The 27,473-nt window shown below is 45.9% G+C and overlaps 1 protein-coding gene across 1 annotated transcript in view; it reads right to left on the bottom strand.

Moving 5' to 3' along the window:
• Positions 1-27,473, bottom strand: part of MCPH1 (microcephalin 1) — a 240,996-nt gene that overhangs the window by 43,053 nt on the left and 170,470 nt on the right. The window lies entirely within an intron of this gene.

Genomic DNA, 27,473 nt, shown 5'->3' with positions numbered 1-27,473 from the left:
TCTTCGCTTCCTTCTGGGGAAGGCCCAGACCAGCAGCCACTGACCTCATCCCTGCTTAGAGTCTACAGTCCAGCTACTATGTGGTCTGGCTACTCAAAGCACAGCATTGTTACTTTATAAGACAGTAGAGGTTTACAGTGTTACATCTTGGTTTAAGGACATATTGTTCGTTTCCATGATTTATTTGCTGCGGAGTCTTTGGTCAGAAATGCAAACTCCCATTGCACAACACTTTTCTGCTTTTGGGGAATGCATCAGAATGAAAGGCAAGGACTCCCTGCTCTAATTACAAAACACCCCTGGGTGAAACAAGCTTTTTTGCAAAGAGTGTGAGTCCCAAGCGAGCAGGAGTACAGGCAGGGAGGAGAGAAAGGGCAGTGAAAGCTCTCAGGAAGGACAGATCCTAGCTGGATGTCAACTTTTGGAAAAAAGAATATAAAATTCCCCCAACATGAGTAACCATTCCAGATTCAGAGACCCAATAAGAGTGGGGCTGGGTGTCAGGAGACCTGGGCTCCTTCTGGGTCCCCAAGCACCTGCTGTGGGACCAGGACCACTGAGACTCACAGGGAGAGGTCAGGCGACAAGGAGGGACATAAGGTCCTGTCGGGGTGACCTGAATTCTGTAGTCCTTAGTTCTTCCCCTATGAAATGAAGGTATGGCACTGAACAATTTCCTGATTTTCTTTCCTTTTGAACATTTTCAATGTTGTGGTTCCTTCTGATCTTCTTGCTCTTATTCCTCCTCACTTAGCAACTCAATTTCCCCCCAGTTAATTTCAAAAGCTTCTGTTGTACTTAAGTTGGTAATTCTAAGAAGTTTTGTTCACACTATAAAAGTAGGCTGGGCCAGACATGGTAGCTCACACCTGTAATCCCAGCACTTTGGGAAGCCGAAGCAGGCAGATCACCTGAGGTCAGGAATTCAAGACCAGCCTGTCCAACATGGCCAACATGGTGAAACCCTGTCTCTACTAAAAATACAAAAATTAGCCAGGCATGGTGGCACGCGCCTATAGTCCTAGCTACTCAGGAGGCTGAGGCAGGAGAATCACTTGAACCTGAAAGGCAGATATTGCAGTGAGCCGAGTTTGCGCCACTGCACTTCAGCCTGGGCAACAGAGTGAGACTCTGTCTCAAAACAACAACAACAGTAAACATAGGCTGGAGAATTCTGACATGTGCTCTCACATTCCACTGTATTTTAACTGACCCAAACAAAGAGTCTTGGAGGTTTGTTAGGGAATATTTAATTTTTGAAATCCATCATTAGGGTACTGAAGTCTAAAACAGAGATCTGATCTGAACAACCTAGTTTCCACTTCTCAGTCAAAAGCTCTTCTCTTGGCTGCAACGTGGCAGGCCAGTGGGTGAAGCACATTTCTGGCCTCCAGGGCTGAGACCAGGGCTCTGTGGAGGAGCTGTGTCTGGGATGGCTCCATGGAGGGGCTGTGGCTCCTTCCAGTGCAACCCTGGAAGGCCACTTGGCTGCAGCCCATGATAGCATGGGGGCTGAGCTAGGGAGACAGGGAAGGTCCAAGATCAGGTTGCAGTCCCCATCCCTCTGCCACCAGCAGAGTGTGCCTGTTTCCTACTGGCCAGGGCGTGTGTGTGGATCAAAGGACACACATGTCACAGACAGGTTAAAAAAAAAAAGTCAAAGTGAATAAAATAATTTACTGAATACTGATTTTTAATCTTGTAAAAATAACCCTGATATCTTCGCCAAATTACTTTTGAAACTGACTTGCAAATCAAGCATTGTAAAAAGCACATTTATTTCATGGAAATCGGGTACCTTAGACCTGCTTTTTAACGAAAGATGGAATTGTAGCATACGGAGTATTGACTTGACATGAAGTTCAGAGAGTGCAGGTGGCAGTTTCAGAGTTAGTTACTAAGTCCCAGTTCGGATCCTCTTCTTAAAATCTCGCACAAACGACTTTCTGATTATTTATCTGAAGCCAAGCTCAGCCTTATGAGTAAGGAGCGCCTGTGTCACCTACTGAAAGCAGGAAGGGGCTTCCATCCCCAGATTCCCATCCTGTACTTCCTTGCTGGTACCTTTCACATCATCAGTTATATCCTAAAGTGCAAAGGGCCCTGGAGAGAGAATGCATTAGCTAAATTCATATAAAGGCATAAACACTCTCCAGGATCATTTTCCAGCAAAGTGTACGTGTTTAACTTTTAAAATCAACTTTACTGAGGTATAATTTAAGGACGATGAAATGTAAAAATTGTGATGATTTTGACACACGGAGGTAATAACACCTCAATGAAAATATGGAGTATTTCCGTCATCCCGAAAAGTTCACTCATGCTCCTTTGCATTCCATTGTCACCCCACCCCGGACAATCACCGGTGAGAAAACTGAAGACAAAACCGAGCTGGCCCTTCTGAAACATCATGTTAATGGGACTATGAAAATAAGCACATTCTAATAAGCCCCAAGGCCTCAGAGACATGGATGGATCTAGAGCAGAGTCAGGCGGTAGACGTCGATCACTTTCTCATTTGACTTTTTTTTTTAAATCATTTTTGGGGAAACTGAGAAAGCACAGGCTGAAGACTAATGTTTGGGGGAGAATGGCAAAAAGTGAAAGCAATGTCAGGAGACTGATGCCCTGGATTTATAGTACACCGGCCACACACACACACACACAGATATACACACACGGGCACACACATGCACCTATGTACACAGATACACATGCACACACAAATATATTCGTTTTTTTTTTTTCTATTTTAAGACCAGACTTGCCAGGCCACATTTAGTTTATTGCATCTCTTTAAATAGCCAAAATGAAATAAAATCTGAAAACACAAAGCAAATATGCTTCCGAGAGTAGGGAGGTCAGAACAGGAGCAGAGTTAAAAAGAGTAAAATATGCAGAGTTGGGCCAAGAGGTGACTAAGAGGGAAGGAGATGATAAGATCTGTCCACAAATACCTGGAGGTTGTAAACAACAAGGAAAGCGACAAACCCAACCAGCTAACAACAAAGGGTGACCAGGAATTTGCTGTGTATTAAAGAAAGGAAATGAACCAAAAGGCAAGCAGCCTTCCCCGATTTGGGGCTCTGAGTGGGAGAGCACAGCCCAGCCCCCACCCTCCCTTCCATCCATTCCTCCCGCATTCAGATTCCCCCCGGAGGGGCTGGGGTCTGGCTCTCCCACCTATCCTCACAGCCACTGCTGAGGCTCTGGTGTGCTGTGGACACTGCTGGTTGCCAGGCCACTTCCCACTGGGACTCTTGGTCCCACCTTCATTCCCCTTCATGTCATTGCCATAGAAATCCGCACAGAACGCTTGAACGGTCCCTCTCCCGCTCCAGCCCCTGCCAGACGAAGTGTGCACCACCCTGCTCTTGGTGCTTAAGGCTCCCCAAAGGCTGGCCCCTTGCTGCCTCCCTTCTCCCTGGCGAGCCCCCTTCCTAAGTCTTTCTGCTCAAGGACACTGGTTTTCCTGAGCTTGGCTCTCACTGCATTTTGTGCCTTGCTACTGCCTTCCAGTCTGACTCCATTTAAACTCAGGAAGTTTATGGAGAGCCTTCTGTATTCCATGAAGAGATTTTAAAACTATGAAAAAATTCTGCAGCGCCTGCGTTCAGGAAGCTCCTCATCTAGCAGAGGAGACATACTTAAATAATTAATTACTATGGTACATTGACTACCCTTTTTATATGATGGTATTTATACTGGTGATATAAAAACACTACTCTGAAACCATAGAAGAGGGTGACACTAATTTCTCTAGAAGCTCTGGGGAATGCTTCCCAGAAAAGCTTGTCCTTTAGATAATTAGGAAAGGCTTGTGTGTGTGTGGTGTGTGTATATGTGGTATATGATTGAGTGTGTGTGTGTTGAGTGTGTGGTGTGCACCGTGTGTAGTGGTATGTGTATTTAATGTGTGTGTTGTGTGTATGTGTATGTATGGTGTGCATGTGGGTGGGTGGTGTGTGTATGGTGTGTGTGTTTCTGGTGGGCATGTATGTATGATGTGCCTGTGGGGGGTGTGTGTGTGTGCGTGTGTCCCGTATGATGGAGGACAGGTAGGGGGTGTCATGGCGGGAGGGAGACTGCCACAGACAGCCGGCATTAGGGCAGGAAGAGCCAGGAGGCAACCAGTGGCTGGAGGGAAAAGGAGGAGGGCCAGTTTAAGGAGAGGTCTTGAAGGCTTTGCTCGAGTCTGAATTGGAACCTTCAGAGAAGGGAAATGACTAGAAACTGAGAAGCACAGGGTGCCCTGATGAGAACTGTTTTCTAGAGATGCACCTGCAAAGACAGCTGAGAGCTGTGAGGGTGGAAGCCGCAGGAAGAATCCTCTGGAAAGTGCGGCTGCCCAGGTGCGCACAGCTGGGAGGTCTAGGGACTCCGTCTCCAGGTGGTGGCTGCAGGGAGGGCTAGGGACAGCTCTCTCATCTCCAGGTGGTGGCTGCAGGGAGGCCTAGGGACAGCTCTCTCATCTCCAGGTGGTGGCTGCAGGGCCATGAAGCCAGCCCCCAGCCCACAAGGAGCCTCAGCTCTCCTTCCTGGGGGGCTCCAGTTCCCATTTCCTCCCTTGGTGACCCCGTAGTGGCCCTTGTCATCTGCCTCTGCACTGCTGTGTTTAGCGATTCCGAATGGCGCCTGGAAGTGTGTTAAGCACCATGCTCCTGTCTCCTGCGTGAGATGTCTGTCCAGTAGTTCTAGGCAATGTCTCCTCAATGCACTCACCCTTGATGGGAGCCCATAGCTGCAAAGGAACTGAAGGCCTCCAACCTGCCCCCAACGATGGCCTGTGTGCTTCCTCTGTCGCTCAGCTATTGAAATAATGCAACAACCCTCAGAGGTCCAAACCTTTCATTTCATAGTAGAATCGTTTTGTTCAGTGTTATTTAGTCGATAAACAAAAAAACTTAAATCTTTCAATACAAAGATGTAAGGTTTTTCTCTTGTCACATGTATTGTATAGTCTCTGTCCCACCTAGGAAGAGGTGATGTCACAAGCCTAACTTGCCTCAGTCAGAGGTGTGCTAGAGACACTCAGACCCTGCTGGAACCCAGGAGAGGCACCGCCAAGGGTGGGCAGTGCCGCCCCAATCCCCAGTGGTGGGCAATGGTAAATGTATCTAAAGGAGCAAGCCCTTAAATGTCAAAAATGGACACTGCCACTCCCACAGGAATACCAGCTACACCTCCACTTGTGCGCTGAGGGCTACAGGTGGCCAGGTCAGCCCCCACAGCCAGCTAGAGAAGGTCTGGCGTCCCTGCCAGGGACCCCCTCTCCCGTGCACTCCCCTGGGGGCCCTTACTAAGCGCTATTAGAAGTAGCACACTAGTGAGTCTTCGAAATACTGAACTCTTGCCAGGATGAGTAGGTTTTGTAGATTAGACAGCAATGTCCTGGCCTGATCCTTTGGAAAAGGACAAGAAATTCCAACCTAAAGATTTCCATGTCTCCACCAACTCAGCTCCAGATATTTCTGTAACTTTTATTTAGTACGAAGCAAACCATTAACTAGCTCCTGTGGGGAAAAGGTTATTTTATAGACTGCTTAGTAGCAAATAGAACACAGAGAAATAAAACCACAGTACTTTTGATCTTTATTAATCTCTAATACAATTCCCCCAGAGTAAGGGTTACTTTTGAATTCGTAATTGCATTGAAGCAAGTTATTGTTTTTCTTTGGTTTCCCTCAATCTTGTACATAATTACAAAAATTGGTATACGGGAGCAAGGAGAGAATTCCCGCTTGCTTTATTTAATCTTGATAGCTGATTTTTAAAAATACACATAATCTCTAATTGAATCTCTCTGAAACTTCCTACCCTCACTACTTTCAAAAAAACAAAATGAAGATAAAAAGTAAATCAAGGGGAAAACTACCAGGAGACTATTTCCAACAACAGATGACTCAACAAGCACCTGAGAATTTGTTGTACTTGTGTGTACTAAGCTTCTGAACTTCCTGTTTCAATAAAATACCAAACAAGTTGTGTTTCCTTTACAAATAAGCTATTACATCAAGCCCTGTTCCTATAATTTCAGGTTTTTGTCTCCATTCCAACATTTTCTTTGGCAAATGTAGAAACATTCTAATTAAAGTGGAGAGGAAAACAAGCATCATTCATCACGGTGAGAATAATGGACAAAGAACATCCTCGGTTTTTTCATTCTTTCACTAAGCCATGCTCTACTTTAAACAGTTGGGGCCTGGCGTCATGCAGTCCCTGACTAACTCCTAGGTAATGACTTCAAGTAAGCCTGAGTCACTTGAAAAAAAAATTCCAAAGGTATCGATAATTCCTGTCACAAGCTTAACATTCTTTTAAAAATATCCTTCCGGTCCGCGGAGGAAGGCATTCCTTTTAGGTAATCACGTAACAACATCAAGGCTTCTTTTTAAGATACTGAGATTAGGAAGAGGACTTCCTACTCATGACCGTGGAAGCCTAAGTTGAAGGGAATATTCTCACTTCCCAGGCGTGCCTTGGATTTTCACTTTTATCAGGACTTGTAAGAGCCGCATATTCGCACTAAGAAGTAGCATCTCAATAGGTTTAACACTCTTTAAAATACATGGCTTAACGAATCAGAACTAATTAGGGTCTTTTCACCTCCCAGCTCAGCAGGGCTGCATGTGCCTGCGTGCACACATGCATTTTAATGCTGAGCTCAGAGGAGAGTAAAAGCTCCTTTCATTGAAAAGCAATGCATTTTGGAAAGTTACATTCTGCAAGGCATCAGATGGGATGCTGCAGCTCCAGCCTGGCCACGCTCAGTTGCCATCCATTCTCTGAAGTGTGAGGGCGCCTTTTGGGTGGCAGGGGGCTCTCCTTAGTCCCACCACGCAGGAGTGAGCTGCACTGCACTTCCTCACCCACACAGAGGTACGGCCTTCTCACGCCTGTCGTGAAGCCACCCGCCGGCTCACACGCGAGGCTTTGCTTCAGCACACATTGGGGTCGATTGGGGGAAATGGCGATTACCTTTTGGAAAACCTTCTTGGATGTGCAGGAAGAAAGCCTGCTTTGCCCCAGGAGAGCTGTTCTGGAGTGTGCCCCTCCCAGCCCACTCCTTCCTCTGCTGACCTGGTGGGCCGCATGGAGCCTGAACAACGGCATTCCTCACGACCCCCCCATCCCATCCCCCTTCTTCTCTCCTCATGTCTGAGGCTCAGAGCTGCACTCTGACCAGTCGCCGACTCTCTCTGGTTTCAGGACTTGCGCTTTGCCTCCTACTTTCCAATCCCTCCCTTCCCTGCATGAGTTCTGTTCCTGACTGTGAGATTCTGAAAAGCTTGGCAGGTGCTGCATCCTAAACTTGCTCTACAGACCCTTTTCCCCACCCCGGCTCCCCAAGGCGGGCTGTGGGAACCCACGTATTTCCCAGGCACACGGAGTCTCCGGTGCTCACTCTGATTGACCACCTTTGCCTCCCAGAAGCATCCCCTTTCCTCCTTCCTGCCTCAGAGCTAATTTCTGTGCCCAGGAACATCCTCACCCTGTTGAGGGGGTGGGGAGGGCACAAGTATAACTAAATTACCTGAAGGCCCGCTGAGCTGATGTTGACTAGAAAAGGACATCGTCATCTGGAAATGTGGCTGTTTATTCAGCAGACGTGAGTGGCACGTCCTCAGTGCAAGGCTCTAGGTCAAGTGCTGGGGGCAGAAAGACCAACAAGCAGGGTTCTGCCCTTCCCTTTGGAGAGCTCACATTTCTTCTACAGAGACGGGTAAGTGAAGGGCAGGCCCACCTAGGGTGTGCTTATGAGGGAGAGGGCCTCTGTGGGTCTGGAGGGACAGCAGACTATATTCAGAAAGGAGTGGGTTCAGGAGGGGCGCAGTGGGGTGTGAGGATGAGAAAAGCAGGACTCTGTTGAAGGAAATGTTCCCAGAGACGAAGACATTAGGAACGAGGGAAATTCCTCTTCATTCCCTCTCCCTTCCGAGCGCTGAGTCCTCCCTCCATGTGCCGGGTTGTTATGTCCACAGCAGCACCAGCCCCCAGAGAAAACCCAGCAGAACTCTTGGCTGAGCTGGTGAATGTTCTGGGCTGGGAGAGGGCTCCGGGTTCCTGCGGCTGTTTGTTGTTTTTTATTTTTGCACGGTCTTCAGTATTTCCAACGGCACTTGGCACAAGTACATAAAATCCATCTTATAAGACATATTTGCCACTTGTAGCCAAAATTTGGAGTCTACCTTTTAGTCTTGTCTTTAAGGAATCTCCTTCTAGAAGTCTAACGTCTTCTTGAGGCCTAATAAATAAGACAATGGTGGGAAACGCTGGGGCTTGCCTGTGTCCTGCTTTCACCATTGGCTCCGTGTCGATAGTGATGATGGTAAAGATGGCGTCCATGGTGCCTTGTGAGCAGCCAGACCCCACACAGGACTGAGGCTCATCCATTTGCTCCTCTAATTCTCACTGCAGGCTTATAGGCAGGTGATTTTATTACCTTCATTGAGGTTCAGAGAAGGTAGGAGAAGTGCTGAGATCACGCACCAGGCAGAGGGCTGTGTCCAGCCTGCTTGGATGCTAAGCCCGTTTCCTGCCCACCTTTCCGCATTGCGCCCTTCCTACCCTCTAAGTGTGGTCTACAGGATGGTTTTAGATTCTCTGCTGATTTAATTTACATGAAGAAGCAATTGGTTGCTAACTCTGACTGTATCCTCTGTACAAGAGTTTTCTCATTCATTCTTTACTGCGTGTCCTTCTGTATTTTCTCAGCTGGTTCTTAGCTATTTGATGGTCGATAATGATTATTCTCCACTGCATGTGTCTTAGCTTTTTAGGAGGCTATCAATTTCAGCAGAAAAGTGATTTATTCTGGCATTGATCTGGCTGGGGTTTTCAGTTCTACCATTTTTTGGCATCGTTGCATTGTGGAATCTGTGCTGGTCTCCAGGAATACAAAGTCCAATGCCGTAATACTGTCTCCTGGGCCCCTGTTAGCCCAGGGGTCCCTCTGTGCACCACTCATCATGCCCTCATGCTCGCGAGCTCCTGTACCTCCACACTGGCTCCAGAGTCTGGCTTCCTTACTGCCCAGCCCATTATGCTGGGTCATCTCCTATGGCTCTGGCGGCCAGGTCCCCTTGGCTGCCATGTGTACAGGCTCATAAAATACCTAAGTTAGACACAAGAGAGCCAACCATCCTGACAGGTGAGGCTACTTCCCTTAACAGATAAATTCCTTTCATTTCTTTATTGTGTATAACCTGCCATGATGCAGGCAGCAGGCTGCGCCGTAGAGCCACTCATGCAGCTGCAGCAGAGCCTAAGAAGACCGCCAGAGCTCACTTCTCCCCTCTCCTACCTTCCAGGGGAGCAAACCGAAACCCAAAGGGATGAAGTGACTTGGTCCAAGGCACAGTGCCAGTTTGTGGCAAAGCTGAGACTGGAGCCCAGTAAAATGATCAAAATATCCTTCAATATCCTTTTCATGTCCGTGAAAGATATGTCACACCTGGCTTACACTGTTCAGCACGGTCGGCATGCATAAAAGGGCCATTCTACGGATGTGCTCTAAATGCTCCTGAAAAATGTGCTGAAGGACACAGAAACATACTTTTTTTGTAAAAATAAATAAACAAATGAAAAGAAAGAGACTTTCTCATGTGACCCTTATTATTTATTTCTTAAATTCTTCATCTGACTCTCACAGGCTCCTTTTTGGGGATTAATCGTCTTCACTTTTGTGAACTGAAAACAAACAGTTGCACCCTAACTTTTCTGGTACTTCGTCATCTGTAAAGGGCCGTTGCCTGCACAACTGTATCTGACTCTATTACCAGCTATTATTGTCTGCATCAACTCTTGCCCCTGTGCAGCAGCCGGAACGATGCTCTGAAGACTTGTTGGACTGTGCACTCTTCACTCAAACCTGCAGTAGCTGGAACGATGCTCTGAAGACCTTGTTGGACTGTGCACTCTTCACTCAAACCTGCAGTAGCTGGAACGATGCTCTGAAGACCTTGTTGGACTGTGCACTCTTCACTCAAACCTGCAGTAGCTGGAACGATGCTCTGAAGACCTTGTTGGACTGTGCACTCTTCACTCAAACCTGCAGCAGCCGGAACAATGCTCTGAAGACCTTGTTGGACTGTGCACTCTTCACTCAAACCTGCAGCAGCCGGAATGATGCTCTGAAGACCTTGTTGGACTGTGCACTCTTCACTCAAACCTGCAGCAGCCGGAACGATGCTCTGAAGACCTTGTTGGACTGTGCACTCTTCACTCAAACCTGCAGTAGCCAGAATGATACTCTGAAGACCTTGTTGGACTGTGCACTCTTCACTCAAACCTGCAGTAGCCAGAATGATGCTCTGAAGACCTTGTTGGACTGTGCACTCTTCAATCAAACCTGCAGCGCTCCCGCATCTCTTTTGGAGCAGAAGCCCACCTGCTGGGTCATCCCGACTGTGCCACTGCCTCCTCTTCCCCACTGGCTCAGCCGCCCATCAGGCCTTGTGCATGCCGCTGGCTGGCTCCCTCTCCAGGGAACGCTTTTCCCCTGCATCTACTTGGCCAACTTCCTGACCTCTTTTAACTCATTCACCTTCTCAATGGAACAGTTTAGTGCTGTGGACTCGAGTCCACACTCCTGACCCATCTTCCGTGTTTCCATCCCTTGTTTGCTCCAAGCACATACCCTATTCGCTTATTCTGTTCATTCATTCCTGTGTCTCCTCTGCTGAAATGAAGTCTCCAGGTGGACAGGGATCCTTGCCTCTCTCACTCCCTGACGTTTCCCAAGTATGCAGGCAGTGCCTCGCGGCAGAGTGGGTGCTCAGCGAATGCTTCTGAATCAATCAATCATCTCTGTTTTACTGATAGGGGAGCAAGGATCCCAAAGACAGGGGGATTTGTCTGAAGTCAGTAAGTTAGTTAGCGACAGACTCAACCTCAAGTCACCTGTCTTGGACAACTATATAGTCTTAAGATTTACAAGAGGTTCTTGGTTAATATATAAGTCAAAAGTAGATTAGAAAGACTTCCATTTTAAAGAACAGTTTAAAACCATTATGGAGCCCCTGAGGAGAAGGAGCTAAAGTAATCGCTCTTCTATCCCTTTAAACTAGGTCCTCTGTAGCCTGACGCTCTGACCCTGAGGGCAGGGCCTTCCACATGCTGTAATTTAGATTCTGACAAATGTATGCCTCCGCTTCCTTCTCTGCAGCATCACAGAAATGAGAGATGGCAAGTGACAGGCCAACTCTTCCTTCCCCTGCAGTGCCCTGTAGGAGAACACTGAGGGCTTCGTAGTGTCAGTACTTTCTTCTCCAGAAAAAAGGCCAGTTGCCAATGCTCCAAACAATCTGGCCTGATGCGAGCGGGCTCTGTGCCCAGGGCGCCCTCAGCAACATGGAAACATGAGATCTAAATTCCTTCACTGTTTCAGAATTCACTGGATATGATCAAGGACTGCTATGTCTTGGTAATGCCCTAGGAGCTTCCACGAGGGCCCACGAATGAGTGTTTCGGAAAGATTAGCATGGTCCAAGGGAGTGGAAGCCCTCTGTGTCCTACCCTGGGCTGCACTGCAGTGAAAACTCCAGTAAAATTCCACAGCTGTGACTCCCAGGGTCCGGAGGTGCCCCGGGTAAACCACTCATTCCACTCTGACCCGGCTCATGACGCTCTGCTGAACATTCCTAACACAAAGAACCCTTTACCAGAAATGCTCTCCAGGACCTGCATAAGGAATGCTCCTGTATGGGTATGACCTGGGCACATGGGCAGCAGGGGCTCTTGGGAGGCCAGGCCAGGCCCTGCAGCCACACCCCAGCTCTCCTCAGCGAACCTCCTGCTCAAACACAGCAGCCGTGCTTGGACGGCCAGCTGTCAAAACACCAATGACAACAAAAAAACATGCACCCAGGAAAACCCAGGGAGGCTACAGGAGAAAAGAAGGGAAGAAAAGAAGGGAGAAAACAGGGAAGGCACCTGGAGCTCACCACCAGCCTTCTATTCATGCTTCTGTCTACTTGACAGAGTGCCAGCTGGGGTCCTTCTGATGGGAGGGACGGCCACTTTTGCATAAGAAGGAAGCAATGAACAGAAGTCTGTTTTTGTGGAATGATCTCAATCTTTGCAAAAGAAAGTATCTGGCAAGGAAGAGGCTGTCTTTTCTTGAGAAGTCCTATGCAACAATTTCATAACATGACCTCAATGAAAATACATTGGTAATGTTCTAAGACCTCAGAGCTTTATTCCTGCCTCAGTCAAATTGCTGCTTCAAGGCTGCGGTTCGGACACTATGTTTTTTGTTTTTCAGGGGGTGTGTGTGTGTGTGTGTGTGTGTGTGTGTGTGTGTGTGTTTGCCTAAGACCTTAACCAGAGCAAAGACAAAATCCAGCCATAAAAACATAGTGTCTGGGTCAGGTGCAGTGGCTCACGCCTATAATCCCAACACTTTTGGAGGCCAAGGTGGGTGGATCACCTGAGATCAGGAGTCTAGGGCCAGCCTGGGCAACATGGTGAAACCCTATCTTTACTAAAAATACAAAATTAGCCAGGCGTGGTGGCATGTGCCTATATTCCCAGCTATTTGGAAGGCTGAGGCAGGAGAATCATTTGAACCCAGGAGGCGGAGGTTGTAGCAAGCCAAGATTATGCCATTGCACTGCAGCCTTAATAATAAATTATAGACTGGGTGTAGTGGCTCACGCCTGTAATCCCAGCATCTTGGGAGGCCGAGGTGGGTGGATTACCTGAGGTCAGGAGTTTGAGACCAGCCTGACCAACATGGCAAAACCCCATCTCTACTAAAAGGACAAAATTAGCCGGGCCTGGTGGCACATGCCTGTAATCCCAACTACTTGGAAGGCTGAGGCAGGAGAATCACTGGAATCCAGAAGGCAGAGTTTGCAGCGAGCCAAGATCACGCCATTGCACTGCAGCCTAGGCAACAAGAGCGAAGCTCTGTCTTAAAAAAAAACAAAGAAACACGAAAACAAAAAACCATACCCCAAAAAACACAGTGTCCGAACCGCAGCCTTGAAGCAGCAATTAGACTGAGGCGGGAGTAAAGCTCTGTGTTTATTTGGGGTATAGGGGGAAGAGAAAAACAAGAGCCAGCCAGGCACGGTGGCTCACACCTGTAATCCCAGCACTTTGGGAGGCCAAGGCAGGCAAATCACTTGAGCTCAGGAGTTTGAGACCAGCCTGGGCAACATGGCAAGACCTCGTCTTCACCAAAAATACAAAATATATATATATATATATATATTCCAGGCATGGTGGCACGTGCCTGTGGTCCCAGCTACTCAGGAGACTGAGGTTAGAGGATCGCTTGACCCTGGGAGGCGGAGGTTGCAGTGAGCCCACAGAGCGTCACTGCACTCCAACCTGGGTGACGGAGTGAGACCCCTTCTCAATTAAAACAAAAAAACAAAACAAAAAAGAAAGAAAAACAAGAGCCTAGATTACTTTAAAAATGAATAAATACAGCCTAAATAGTAGAGAGAATTTGATTTAAAAATGAGATAAACCGACTCTGGCAGGAAAAGCATTACATGCCTGAATTGTAATCAAATGGGATTCATAACAAGTTTACACCAGTACAGGGGAATCCAGTGTAAGCCAAGAGCAGAACGCAGCCGGGTTTCTCTGAAGATGCCCTATGTGGCTGGTGGGGAGGGCGGGGCAGTGCCCTGATGGGGTAAGAGCCCTGGAGTCAGAGTCTGTTCTGCCACCAACAAGGTTTGGGTGAGACCAGGTGCTTCGCCTCCCCTGGCCTCAGTCTTCCTAGCTGCAAAGGGAGAGGGCTGGGGACATCTGCAGGGAGCTCCAAGGTTGCTCACAGCTCAAGGACTCTGCTACCAAGTTGATTCCCTTTGGGATTTATAAGTGGTCGAGAGTTACACTCATGTGATTTCTTTTGAAGTGACTTTAAATAACTATAGCTTTGACCTGTCACCACTTACCAGGTGATCATCATCTGACAGGAGTTGCACAAATGTCAACTGTCTTGTTTAATCCTCACAGCAGCCTTGTAAGGCAATAATTATTATCCCCATTGAACAGATGAAGAAACTGAGGCATGGAAGGAGCTTCTCCACTTCCTGGGATGTGCCACAGTCTGCATTCCTGCCCAGTGACATTTGACTCCAGAACCAGTGTTCAACCCCCATGCATGAAACCCCCATTTGAAAAATCACATTACAATTATGTGATATGTTTATGTGATAATTGGCAAATTTTCAGGACTGCAGTTACTTTTAGAGAGGGAGGAAGAATGGAATTGGAGAGGGAAAGATGTAAAGGGAGCTTTAACTTTATAATATTCTGTGAAATGTATAATAGTTACAAGATTTAATTTATGAAAAACACAAAAAATGGAAACAACTATAATAAAATATTAAAATTGGCCAATGCAGGAGGATTGCTTGAGTTCAGGGGTTTGAGACCTGCCTGAGCAACATGGCAAAACCCTGTCTCTACCAAAAATAATTAGCTGGGTGTGGCGGCACGCACGTGTAGTCCCAGCTACTTGGGAGGCTGAGGTGGGAGGATCACTTGAGCCCGAGAGGTTGAGCTGCAGTGAGCCATGATCACCCCATTGCACTCCAGTTTGGGTGACAGAGCAAGATCCTGTCTCAAATAATAATAATAATAACAATAATGATAATTAAGATTGAGCAATGCTGAGTGATGGGTACATGGGTGTTATACTCTATATTGTATTGTTCTCTATTGGCTTTCATGAATATAGGTATAAGGAAAAAAGAGATTAGTGATGATATTCTAACAGAGCTTCACATGGTTTTCCATTCTCAGTTTGCCTCGTGGAATTTTTTCCCTACTTCTGTTCCATAGGTTTCCCCCAGCATTGTATTTTGAAAAATTTTAAACATACAATAAAGAATTTTACAGTGAACATGATATATCTACTAAATATATATAAAATCACTTTCAAGAATTTTATAGTGAACTTGATATACCTACTACATATACATAGAATCACTTCAACTCTTTTTTTTGTATTTCAACAAATATAGAGTATGCCAAGGGTCAAAATGAGGAATTCTAGGGGTTTAGACGAAGTTGTCCCTGGTGGAATTTGAATGCCCTTCTATCCAAATGCAGTGCAGGAGCTGAGTCTCCTGGGGCTATCTTCACACTTTACCAACAACACTGAAGCAGGAGGAAAGGAAATTATTTGTTTCTCTAAGGGCCATGTGTCCTGGAATATGGTATCTCACCCAACCCACAAAGCACACTGGAAAGAAACCTGCAAAGATGTTTCTAAAGTGCTCTTAGGATACTCTTGCATTTCAGGACATTCAGGTATTTTAAAACCTAGAGGACAGGAGAAAAAAATGCCTGTGTTTCACTAACCATTCATTCCACACATGGGATGATTTCCATGGGAAAATTTCCATGGCTTCACAGGCCAGCAGCGAGAAATCACGTTACCAGGGTTTGTCACTCAACATTCGATTGTCTACAAATGCCATGAGATCAAGACCTTAATAAACACTGGCCCTAAAGTTCAACTAGGATGTAGCCAAAACCACAATAAGCAGAGTGACTATAAAAAGTAGTCATGTAGCCAATGACGGTGATTTTAACTACTCATTGCACTGAGCAAGGTGTCAAAATGTGATAGAAAGACCAGGGCCTTGGCCGGGCGCGGTGGCTCATGCCTGTAATCCCAGCATGTTGGGAGGCCAAGAAGGGCTGATCACCTGAGGTCAGGAGTTTGAGACCAGCCTGACCAACATGGAGAAACCCCGTCTCTACTAAAAATACAAAATTAGCTGGGGGTGGTGGCACATGCCTATAATCCCAGCTACTCAGGAGGCTGAGGCAGAATTGCTTGAGCCCAGGAGGTGGAGGTTGCAGCGAGCTGAGATTGCGCCATTGGACTCCAGCCTGGGCAACAAGAGCAAAATTCCATCTCAGGGGGGGAAAAAAAGACCAGGGCCTTGGAGTCCAAAGACCCGAGTCTGAAGCCAGTCTCCACTGGCCTGTGAGGGGGTCAAGTGACCTCAGGCAGCCTTGATTTTAATCTTTGAAACAGAGATCACCATCATACCTACCCTAGGGTTACTGCAAGAATCCAATGAGTTAGCAGATGGGAATAAACTACTTTTCCAGGCTTATTTCCCAAAACTTATTATTATTTTTTCCTTTATGTTTTTCTTAAGCTATTGCTTGTGGCAATGTCTCAATGCAGATTTGCGTCCAGCAAGCCCTATAAGAAAAATTTTCGGTTTTTAGAACCGGATTCCAGTTAGGCCTCTGGTCAACCAGAACCCAGAAACCAGCAGATTCTGTCTAGTGGCCGAGGGGCACCTGACATGAGTTTGAGGAGCTGCCCACCTCCTTACCTTCCCACCCAGGGCCTGCCTTGCTTTTTGTTCATGGTGTAGTTTTTGGTTACAATGGCTTATGACACATTCCAGAAAACACAAACCAAATGTTTCCATTCTCTTCATGCATGAGGTGATGATGGACCGATGCACATTTAGGACACGGTGTTACTCCCTCCACTCCATCCTCACTGACATCCTGGCTTTATTGCTCATTTTTATTGAATCTGTATTTTTTTTTTTTTTTTTCACTTAACGTTATAACACTCTTCCATGCTCTCGAAAACTCTCTGCAAAAATACTTTTTTCAGCTTGGTATGATTTACCCAATCATTGTTCTAGCACCAAATGTTCCTCACTCCCCCACTTTTTGCTATTATAAAGAACATGCTAATGTGCAAAGTTTTAAAATGAAGGTAGCATTTGAAATGCAACACGGCCAGATCATTTCAGGGGACAGGGCCATGTCATTTTAGTGCATGTCTTTTAGATATTTTAAAGTAAAACTAGTCTTTTATGAACTGAGACTTCTCTTTTTGATTATTTTCATTTCCATAATACGAGTTCTGTAGAATTATCCGATATATTCTGCTGTATCTTCACATCTCATTGATTTTGACAGTTCAGGTATAAAAGCATTCCCATGACTATTTAATGGTTTGGAAATCAGTAGGTCTTTAACAATTTACACATAACGTATTTAGTTGCAGCACATGCCATGGAAACACTTGAGATCACTAAGAAAGAGCAGAAAACTTTTGACTGAGCAGCTATTTATGTTCTCATCGCAGAACATAGTTAGACATTCTATTGAGACGGAAGATGAAAATGCCTGGCACACAGTAGGCAGTCACTGAAGTTTAGCACCCTTCCCTTCCCCACTGCCTTGTCTTCCTGAAAACAAACTTTGTTGTTCAGGATTTCATCATTTCCAGATGCCGGTGCTCCAAGTGACATGCAGAGCAATGCACGCTGATGTCAGAAAGCCTGGAATTTCTGGTGGGAAATCAGCCGTCGATGAACTCATTGGATACAAAGATCCTGTTTTCATGTCAATATCCTCAGTAATAAAAGATGAAGGAAGACAGGAAGTATAGCATATAAATATTCTCCACTCACTGTCATTGGCCCAATTTTTACTGAAAAGGATTCCCATAAATTGAGGTATCAGTTGTTTTTGAAGAAGGAAAAAATAAAAGAATCCTTAATAAGTGAAAAAGCCATCGATTAAGGTCTGAGCTCTGTGAAATGCCTTCATTGTCTATGTCGCTACATTTCCTGACCATCTATCACCACAGAAAAAAAGCTGTCTTCCCTGAGCCCACAGGAGGATGTTCCAGAAAAACTCTTGTTGTCAATTCATCATCCAGGCATTTTAATAATTTTGTACTCTTGTTTTCATACACTGATTAAGAAAAATCTACTTGTAAAAGCAAAAGAATCCTTTCAGTGACTGCCTTTCCATTCACTCTGTGCTGCAATTTCTGCCTTTCCACCTCGATCCTTTGTCCTGGTGGCCTATAAGTAGCAGGTAGACTGCAAAGGATGGAAAGCCCCCTTTCGAGTCTTTTCTGTGAGAACTGTGAGTGCTGGCAGACACTGCAGTGCCCTGGCCCAAGGGCAGCTGGTGAGACCTGGGCAGAGAGGAGACAGGAGCATGAGGCTTGGCTGGGAAGCCATGGGAAGAACCATGGAGAGGCTAACAATTTAGTAACATTCAAAACTGATGTTGACTATTGGGTTTGTACCTGGAGGACAGGAGAGAGCAGGCGGGGAAGCCCAGAGACGTGGCCGCCAGAGACACAGTTCAACATGTTCATATGGACCCAGGCAGTTCAGCGCTGCCTCAACTGGACTCATCCCACTCCAGGAACCTGGCTGGATACAGCCTCCCTGGAAGACATCTGATCCTCTCTTGCCATCCTAGCATGTCCCTGGGGAGGTGAAGGGGCTCCGCCTACCCCCAAAGACATTGGCAAATATTCCTGACAATCACAAAGTGCATTTTCTGAGGGACGTTCTCCTAAGTACAATTTTCTTTTTGTTGCAGTCCCACTTTACACTTAAAAAAACATAAATTTTAAGCGAATGTAAAGTTCTTGCTCTGGTTATGGTGACTTGTTTTATGAAGGGATCGCTGCTGGGCTGGCCTGGTTCTGGAAAGAGAATGCCCACCGAGAGCGGCTACCGCTCTTCCCTTCCTGGAGGAGGGGAAGGTGGAGGGGATAGGAGGCACAGTGGTCCTATCCGGCCCCGGTGTCAGCCTGCTTCAAGACTAGCCCTGTGGACACTGTCAGCCACCCCCGCAACCACAATCAACTCCACACCCTCGGTCTCCCCATATACGCTCACTTGGCAAAGTGGAAGCACTTTTACTTCTACCTTCCCAAGATGGGAAGCTGACTTCAGACAGCTTAAGACAAATGGTTGAGAGATGTGTTAGGTTGAGGGGAGCCTGAGCTCTAAGGACTCTGCGTTGGAATCTGCTGTCCCCAGCATGTCAGTGAGAGGACACTCGCTCAGAGGGCTCAGATACATAAACTGCATCCCCAGTAGAGTCAGGAGGGGAAGTATCTCCTCCGTGTGCTTCTGGGCACTGCTAATTCACCATCCTTTAACTTAGACCATGTCTGCCCTCTCTGGACAGTGTCTCCACAGGGACTTTCTTGTTTTCTTATCTACCGAAGCTACCTTGCAAGTAATAATGCATTCTTATAAAGAAGCATGAGGCTGCAACCTTATTATCAGGAACTTTTTGAGACCCCAATAAGCCATCCAGTCCCCAAGACTGCTATTCTTCTGAAAAATTACCAAGTGATTTACAGCTACATACAAATCTATGCCAAAAATCATAGTCAGATTCATAGCAATGGAAACTGGAAAGAATTCAATGTCCAGCAATCACCAGATGAGAAAGAGTGTTCTATATCTCGAATGTAGGGGTGATCACATAACTGTATACAATTGCCAAAAGCCATCTGAACCACATGCTGAAAGCACTGAATTCTATTGTATGGAAATTATACCCCGTAAAGCTGGGGGAACAAGAACCATGAGCTGAAATGCTGAAATAAGACAAAACAAAACAGATTCTAAGCCAGGAGTAGATCTTGGGATAGAAATGTCTGAGGACACCCAGTTGGAATTCAACATGGCCAAGTGAGAAGTCGATTCAGAGGGCTCTGTATTTGCCAGACTTCAGTGAGTCATTTTTCCTTTCGAATTATTATTATTTTTTATAAAACAGGCATCAGACACCCTTCTGGTCTATATAATTCAGACCACCAGAGACGTGCGTGCATACTCACGCCAAGTCTATACAGATCATCAACAGCAAAATAAATGGCAATTTCCAACACTGAGAACTGGAAGCAGAGGTTCCTAGTGCTGAGCCGAATGAAAAGCACCGGGTGGTAAGCCAGGAAACTGCCGCCTGCAGGCTGCCTGCAAAGGGGCTCGGCTCCCACAGCTTGCACTCTGTTAGCAGAGGTGTTTCCATCAGACAGGAAGCAGCACAGGGAATTCTAAGTCAGGATGTCTACGCTATGGGTGGTTTAGACTAAAGCCAGTGACAGGATTCAGGTGGTATGTGTCGTAATCTCCCATCCCTTCAACCCGTCCTGAACAGAACTACCAGCTCAATCTCGCCAAAACTTGCCCATAGACTTTCAAGGGCTCCCGCAGCCCACAGAAATGAATGGCTTGAAGCTCAGCGTTCAGTCTTCCTTTTTCGGCTTTGTCCCTTGATCCTCACTGGAGTGCTCATGGTTTCTCCTGACTGTCTCTCACTGTGTGCCTTTATTTCAGGCTCTCTTTGCCAGAAATCCCCCCAGACATGCAGTTCTAAGCCCTATGACTGGCACAGAGCGGGCAGATGCTCAATAACTGCTGAGAGAAGGGCGGTCTTCCTCCACATAAAGACACGTGCTGCACGGGGGCTGTACGGGGGCTGTGTCAGCAAGCACCTTTGACCACAGAGGCTATTCACAGGGAAGTGTGGAGGCTGGAGGATACAGCGTGGACCCTGGGGTCCAGCCTTAAAGGTGGGGCAGTTAAGAGGGTGTATATTTTGTCTATGCAAAACTACCTTCTCTGAGTAGTCTGAGAAACTTAGCTGGTCCCATCTGTATTATTGCCCAGCTGCCTGTTTTAAAGGAAGGATGAGCTGGGCATGGTGGCTCACACCTGTAATCCCAGCAGTCTGGGAGGCCGAGGCAGGAGGATCACTTGAGCCCAGAGGTTCAAGACCAGCCTGGGCAAAATACAGAGACTCTGTCTCTACAGAAAAATCAGAAAACTGAGTTGGGCATGGTGGCACATGCTTGCAGTCCTAGCTACTCAGGAGGCTGCAGTAGAAGGATCACTTGAACCCAGGAGGTCAAGGCTGCAGTGAGCTATATTCACACCATTGCACTCTAGCCTGGGTGACAGAGTGAGACCCTATCTCAAAAACTCAATAAAGGAAAGATGGCTTCACTTGCTTTCAGTCAAACTTCTGTAGTAACAGCTGTGAGTGAACTTGGGTTAACACAAGGAGGTACAATAGAAAAATGCACACTGTTCCTGGACTGTTGGCTAGCTTCCGTGTGATAGAAACTAAGCCGCTGCGTTTAAAACTCTGCCCTGCAGTCATGGTGGGTCATGGAGAAGGAAGTACAGGCCAAGTTTCTCAGTCACCAGACTTTATAAAGAGGAGGAAAGAGCAGTTACATGTAATTTCTCTCTCTTCCTATGGACCATATGGAAGGAAGGATATTTAATTGAGTATGGAAATCCAGCCAAAATGACTAAGGTGAAAGTGATGCCTGATGTCACAAATACATAAAAGTAAAGGAAAAAAAATGACAGTATTCTCTCCCTTTTGACATTTAGAGAGGTAAACCTTGGGAGGAGGGATGGAGAAGGCTGCCAGAGCAGCACAATTGCATGTTTCCGAGGCGGCCGACAACGGCTCCAGCTGCAATGGTGCACCCGGGAAAAGCCGGCGTTCCCGGGAAGGGGCTCCCAGACAGCTGTGAGGGCACCAGGCCACGCTTCCAGCTGTGGTGGCCACACACAGCTTCTCCCCCGCCGCAGTGTCCACCCAAAGTGTCTCATTCAAACAGGAAACTCCTGGGACAACTGCTGTGGTGGGCACGGATCCTGCTTCACGTGTAATATGCTCTCTGTGTCTTTTGTGGCTGTGCGCTAGTGAGACCCCACCTCCTCTCCCCGTGGAGTCTCCACCAGGAGAACTTTCTTTGCATTGCTGATAAATCCTTTATTTGCTGTGGAAAAGTCCAGAAAACAGAGACACTGTGTCTTAGTCTGAAAATATTAGAAAAATACAGTTTTGCTCCTAATACTCCAACTGAATTGCTAGAGAATAGTTTACACTTACAAAACACAACTCACTGTGCCCTCACACTAGGGTGGGAGTCAGAGGGGTCACCTACTGCTTCACGGAGCCTTGCTCATCAAAATTGCCAATTTGACTCAACAGGAGGATTCCTATGTTTTATTTGGGCTTTGACGCTCTTGAATATTTCTGAGATTATCTCTGTTTTGCTATTTGTTAATCAAATATGGGGTAACTGTGCAACTAGGGGACACAGTTTGACCAAACCTGCTTGGCAAAAGAACCATGTTTGCAAGCAAGGACTTCCCCAAGTAGCTCAATCTTGTCAGATGATGACTGCATTTAGAAAAGCAAGCAGGACAGACCCGTTTTATTGTAGAGTCACTGTAAAAAGCCACTACAAACTGCTTTGTATATTGTCAAATTTTGGAAAAGATGAAGTGACGTGTAGTGAACACTGAGAAATACTTCATAAGATAGATAAGCCTTGTTAACATTTTTCCTGCCCCAGTTATAATGATCTCAAAGAGTTAGGTCTGGAATGAATTGTGTTCTGGTACCAAGTTTATCGTAGATGTGAAGTGTATCAGTATATGCAGCTAACAGGATTGGGATAAGCAGAGATTAAAAAAAAAAAAAAAGAGTCCAGTAAGAGTTCTTTCACAATAATCTCCATCTGCTGTGTCTCCTTTTAAATCAGTTGGCATAGGTTTTGGGGGTGACTTATGTTTGCATTAACTTTCAGCTTTTTATGGTTCATTAAACCCTAGACTGTGATATGAATGTAAACATTTCACGAAGAGGAGGAATTCACATCCCAGACGGGTAGCTGCAGCAGATGAACTTGAGGTTTCCTTCCGCCCTGAGCTGCTAATTCTGGAGTGTTGTTTTTAGAGTGTGTATTGATTTTGAAATCAATATGTGACTTTTGATTACAAGTTCAACATGCGAATCTGAGGGTTTCTGTTACAGATTAGCAGGTTTCCGGGAAGTGACTGTGGCAGGAATGTGGGAAGATGATGAAGGTGATCAGAGAGAGTGCTGTAGAGGGCAAATGTTACCAGAAAACCCATGCGTGCATCAGACTGGTGGGAGTTTCAAAGCACAATCACATTTGTATGATGAATCTTGAACTACCCACCACAACAAAGGCCACCCCCTGAAAGTAGTAAAAATGCAAAATTTAGGACAACAGAAGGTAGGTACAAAATGCCAAAGATATGTCTTAAAAAAATAAAAAAACAAGAAATGAACACCAATAACCTAGGAAAAAAAAAAAAAAGACTCCAAGACCATGAGGCTCTATGCAGTTGTCTCTTCTGCATCCAGTTAGCTGAGGCGTCTTTGCCACAGAATAACCCACCTCGGATAACTTGGAGAGATATTGATAAGACGTAGGCGTGAGCTCACCCCCAAGGCCTCATTTCCGGTCACCTTGCCCTCACTACTCCAGGCCAGCTCCTCTCTCAGGCACTCAGGGGTCATTTTCCAAGAACTCTGTCCTTCATTCAGGTGTCCTGTGTTCACCGCCCTCGCTTCCTTTTGCCCACTTCGTTTTATTGTACTCTTGATGTTCTATGCACACACTCTTGATCTCTTCCCTGTGCTAACATAATATGCACATCCCAGACGGCAGGAATTTTGTCGGTTTTATTCTGCAATATACAGCCAGTGCCTTGCAGCACGTGAAAAGTCTTCAGTAAATATTTGTGTGTGTTTTTGTTTGTGTATTATTTATAACATCTGAGGAGTCTTTCCTAGGACACTCTGCCAGTTATTATTTGCGTCAATCCTGCATGTTCTGCACATGTATCTCATTTTTTTGTTTGTTTAGAATAAAAAAAAATCTAGCATAAAGCAAACTAAAATGTGTGCTGCTTTAAAATATTACATAAAGCAAAGAAAAAAATTCACTCTGAAAAAAAACCAAAATTCTCAGGCCTCTAATATTCAGCAAGGCACTGTGCTGGTTAGGATAGAGAGTGCCAAGAGGAAGAGCAGCATTTTTACCCCCGGAGTTTTGGTTGACTACAGAACAGGGCCGCAGGTAACTCGATTTCAACGTGATGAATACCTGAACGCTGACTGTGTGCCGAGTCAGCACGTGCAGAACTTCAGAATGACAGTGAGGACTCCCCAGTCATAGTGGCCCAGCGAAGACTTCATAGAAAAGAAAAGTAGGACCTTAAAGGATGGGAAAGACTTTGAAAAGCTGAGACCCTTGTGGGGCTGAAAGACTTTAAGAAGAAAGGCTAGCAGGAGCAAGAGCCACAGAGCTCAGACGTACCACACTATCTTAGAAACGCAGTTTCCAGGGGAAACAGTAGAGAAATAAAAGGCTGGAAAGAGCCATACTGTGAAAGGGCTTGAAAGGCAAAGGATTCCAGACAGTGGTTTCCTTGGATGGGGAAGGCAGGGTAACGGGGTATGTGGAACCCAGACGTGGAGGTATGCACCAGGGCTCTTGTGATGAGAGCTAAGTGGTGAGTTCACAGTGTTTACCATACTACTAAATACAAACAAAAAATAACATTAAAAAATAAAATAAAGGAGCATAGAGCAATGAAGAGAACATGTACTGAATCGAGGACTCTAATTAATCCAATTCTGTGTGTCTGAGGTTAAATAAGCAAATGCACAGACAGATGCACTTTGGAATCAGACTTGGGTTTGAACTCTAGCTCTGCAATGACACTAAACTTTGCTAAGCTCCAGTTTCCTCAACTGCAAAATGGGGTTACCTATCTTGAAGAGTTACTATGAGGATTGAAAGAGATCATTAAAGTGGCTGATACACAACCATAATAACAGTTAGCATTTATTGAGCACTTTGTTATATGCAAGGCGTTCTTCTAAATGTTTTACAGGCACAGTAAGTTGCAGCTGCAATGTCCATCTCCAGCATGCTGACATTAGATGTGAAGGCAGCTAGAGACCCCGTTCCCACTCAGACGCCTTTACAACACAGGTTTCCCATCCCACAGCCAAGCACTGCAGGTTACCTAATGCTGACCAGTGGCTATGGTCTGAATGTTTGTGCCTCCCTCAAACTCATGTTGAAACCTAATCCCCAATGCGAGGGTACTGGGAGGTGGTGCCTTTAGAAAGTGAGCAGATCATAAGAGTGAAATCCTCACAAATGGGATTAGTGTCCTTATAAAAGGGACCCCAGAGAGCTCCCTCACCCCCTCAGCCATGAGAAGTCACAGAGAGAAGGCGCCATCTATGAACCAGGAAACAGGCCGTCACCAGACATGGAATCTGCCTGGATATTGGACTTCCCAACCTCCAGAACTGTGAGAAATAAATTTCTACTGTTGATAAGACACCCATTTTATGACATGTTGTTATAGCAGCCTGAACACATTAAGACATCAGTTGAGAAAATTTCAATATAATTTAAACTTTCTCTAAGACTATGGAAAGCAGGTACTAAAGATTTAGCCACACACGGTCTGGGTGTTTTCTTCATGTAACTTCCTAACTTTGTTTTGTAAGAATACTAGTATTGTAAAAGTGTCAGAAAATATTGTTCCATTTCACATGAAATCCTGATGTTTAAATTACATGCTAATAATTTTTAAAAAGGAATAACGGAATGATTGCTGTTATCCCTAATCTTGAGTTCTTGATCATATTCGCCACATGACTCAATGGCTTCTCTTGGCTCTACAGTTACAAATAGCATAGGGACATGGGATTTTTGATAGAAACTACATGTTCGTAGTAAATTCATCCCCATTTATGCTGGAGGTTGCAATTTTGTATGCGTGTGAAAAATCAGACCTTGGTGATGACCTTGAGCAGTAGGGTATAAATAATTCCCACATGGTTAGCATTCCAATAATGGAACACTAGGTATAAATGGGTTAAGAAAATAATACACAGTTGTCCCTTGGTATTTGTGGGGCTCCAAGACCCCCACCTTGGATATCAAAATTCATGGATGCTCAAGTCTTTATATAAAATGGAGTATTTGCATATAACCGATACACATCCTCCCACATAGTTTAAATCATCCCTAGATTACTTATGATAGTTAATACAATGTAAATGCTATATAAATAGTTGTTATACTCGATTTTTTGTGTTTTTTTATTGTTGTGTTTTTATTTCATTTTCTTGAACATATTTGGTCCACGATTGGTTGAACCTACAGATGCAGAACCTGCGGATGTGGAGGGCTGACTATAGTCATTGACTATGAATCAGTAACACTTAATGTACAAAAATGTTAAATGCAAAGTTATTGACAGGAATAGGAAGCAGAAGACTTGTATTCAAGGGATGCACTAACTACCATCATGGCCCTCGAGGAAGTCTTTCTGCCTCCTGGGTCTTTTTTCTCCTCTGTAATGTGAGGTCTGTCCAAGTCCTTTCCAACTCTGAGTTTTGTTTTGTTTTGTTTTTGTTTTGAGATGGAGTCTTGCTCTGTAGCCCAGGCTGGAGTGCAGGGGCGCGATCTCGGCTCACTGCAACCTCCGCCTCCCGGTTCAAGCAATTCTCCTGCCTCAGCCTCCCGAGTAGGTGGAATTACAGGAACACGCCACCATGCCCAGCTAATTTTTGTATTTTTATAGAGACGGTGTTTCACCATGTTGGCCAGGCTGGTCTTGAACTCCTGTCCTTGTGATCTGCCTGCCTCAGCCTCCCAAAGTGCTGAGATTACAGGCATGAGCCACCGCGCTGGCCCCAACTCCAAGATTCTTTCAGTTTAATACAATAAAGGGCAATCGGCTGCATCAGCGAAGTGTGAGTATCTGCGAATGGCTGACCTACACTGGAGGAAGAAAGTGCTGATGGATATCATGGAGCCTTCGTGAGTATAGGGCAGACTTTCCCTTTGGTTGGCTGGGGTCTGAGGCCATCACATGCTCAGACCATTCCCTAGCCCAAGAGTCTTGGTGGATGCAGTCATCTTCCCACCATAGTGTCTACCAATACTTCTCATTGTCCCAGTGCACATGGCTTCTAGGGAACAGGCAGCTGTTCAGACTGAGCCAATGAGAGCTGGGCTGACTACCCAGGAGTTTGAACCTGACCCCACTGACAGAAAGGGCCAGGGATGGGGTAGCCACACTCAGTTTCCAGTAGGGGCATGGCCTTGGCAGCAGCATCCTGACCCAGCAATGGTGGTCAAAGTAACACCTCACCAGGCCAGTTCTGTGTGGGCAGGCTGACTGTGGCATAGCCCCCTTAATATTATTCAATAAATTCCATTTCTGCATAAGTGAGAAACCCTCAGTTTCCCTTGCTGATAACTAAGAACCCCTCCTGTGACCACTGGCAACACCGGCTTTGGGGCTGTAAAGAGCTGTTGGTGTCCTTTGGTTTTTCTTTCTTTTTTTTTTTTTTTTTTTGTGAGACGGAGTCTCACTCTGTCGCCCAGGCTGGAGTGAGTGGCGCGATCTTGGCTCACTGCAAGCTCCGCCTCCCGGGTTCCCACCATTCTCCTGCCTCAGCCTCCTGAGTAGCTGGGACTACAGGCGCCTGCCGCCACGCCCGGCTAATTTTTTTGTATTTTTAGTAGAGACGGGGTTTCACCATGTTAGCCAGGATGGTCTTGATCTCCTGACCTTGTGATCCACCCGCCTCGGCCTCCCAAAGTGCTGGGATTACAGGCGTGAGCCTCCGCGCCCGGCCATCCTTTGGTTTTTCTAAAACCGTCTTCTTATTTTCTTGGTATAATATGCAAACCACTTGGTGTGTGCATTAAGCATAAGACTAAGGGGTTAATTTTATTTCTGCAATGACAACAACAACAACAAAAGTATGACCAAAAAGTCCAAACACTACATATTAACTACACTCACATTTTCTGGGCACCA

This window comes from Macaca fascicularis, chromosome 8 (assembly GCF_037993035.2).
Source record: "Macaca fascicularis isolate 582-1 chromosome 8, T2T-MFA8v1.1".
NCBI lineage: Eukaryota > Metazoa > Chordata > Mammalia > Primates > Cercopithecidae > Macaca > Macaca fascicularis.
This window is presented reverse-complemented; position numbering and strand designations above follow the sequence as displayed.